The 1331-nt window shown below is 44.0% G+C and overlaps 1 protein-coding gene across 1 annotated transcript in view; it reads right to left on the minus strand.

Annotated features, from left to right (window-relative positions):
- TCIRG1 (T-cell immune regulator 1, ATPase H+ transporting V0 subunit a3) overlaps positions 1-1331 on the minus strand; it is a 28442-nt gene that overhangs the window by 13296 nt on the left and 13815 nt on the right. The gene's annotated exons all lie outside the window — the stretch shown is intronic.

Genomic DNA, 1331 nt, shown 5'->3' on the forward strand with positions numbered 1-1331 from the left:
TGTAACGTTGAGAAGTTTATTATTGTGTTTTAAGCCTTACAACCATCGCACGACTTTCGTTGTGCGATGGTTGTAAGGTCATTAAAAATTTAGTACAATCTGCCCATCTTGGACAGGCACATCGTACTTGCGATCATCGCAAGTCCTCCCTGCTGAGGGGCGGGCTTCTGATGATTGCAGTGCAGAGCGGGCAGTGTGCGCTTGCGCACACCGGCCCGTTCAGCATTCGTCTTCCGACCACGCCACCAAAAATCGGACGATTTTCGGCGGGTTTACCAGTGTGCTTGGAAGATGAAAGACTTGCGACCTTACAGTAGAAGTGGTCACACGCTGCCCATACACCTGCCGATTATCGTACGATCGCGGGATCACCCACAACTATCGTACTATAATCGGCAGGTGTATGGGCATCTTTAGTGTAGGTGTATATTAGGCCCCATTCACACCTACAGTATATTTCAGGTGTGATTAGGGATTCCCGTGTCAGGAACTTGCGTTTTCCTGCAGCAGGAACCCCTAATCTGCCGTTTACAAGCGGAAACTATTATAAGATTATTTAAGAGGGTGTGTTTAGGGGCGGAGTTAAGGCCGGGGCAGGGTAAGGGTTAGGTGGGGCAACTGGTGGCTAGTAACTCTTAAGGCCTGGCTAGTAGCTCAGGACTTAATTTTGAGCCCTGGTGTAGCTAGTGCTATGCACTGAGTCTTCATGCACTGGGTGGGACCTGCTAGCACTATTGCTAGTCAGTTCAATAGTCCAATATCAGGACCTTTGGAGTTTAGAAAGATGTAGTATATAGATATTATGCAAGTTACTTTTATTTCTTGAGACATTTTCCATGTAGGCATAAATCGCTTCTCTTTGAATAGCTAACCAACATGTTAAGCGTGAAGTTATCACAAGTAACAAAATACCCTAGTACTGATTTATTGAATTTAGATAAGAAGTCAATTAATAACAGCCTCAAGCTGTTTGAATGCCTGTACAAGAGAGGCATTAACAGCTCTGAGGAAAAGGGATACAGATCCCTTGAAACGCATTGGCTATTATCCATTGACTTCTCATCAATTAATATGTACTAGACTAATCTTTTACTAGTGGTGCGCTCAGTCTCTATACATTGTCTGATCACTTTGGGGACCCATGGGATACCCCTTAGGATAGAAAGCTGCCTCTTGTGACCAGGGATCATACCAGACCATGTACATATTTGGGATCAGCACTCCAACTAACAAGTAATTACTTGGCACTTTGAGAAGCTACAAGCACCAATACAATATATGCCAGTGTAACTAAAGAACAGTTAAAAAAAGTGTTAAGCCCTTCATGTAAA

The sequence above is a fragment of the Nanorana parkeri genome, unplaced genomic scaffold (assembly GCF_000935625.1).
Source record: "Nanorana parkeri isolate BGI_ZX_2015 unplaced genomic scaffold, ASM93562v1 scaffold2217, whole genome shotgun sequence".
Lineage (NCBI taxonomy): Eukaryota > Metazoa > Chordata > Amphibia > Anura > Dicroglossidae > Nanorana > Nanorana parkeri.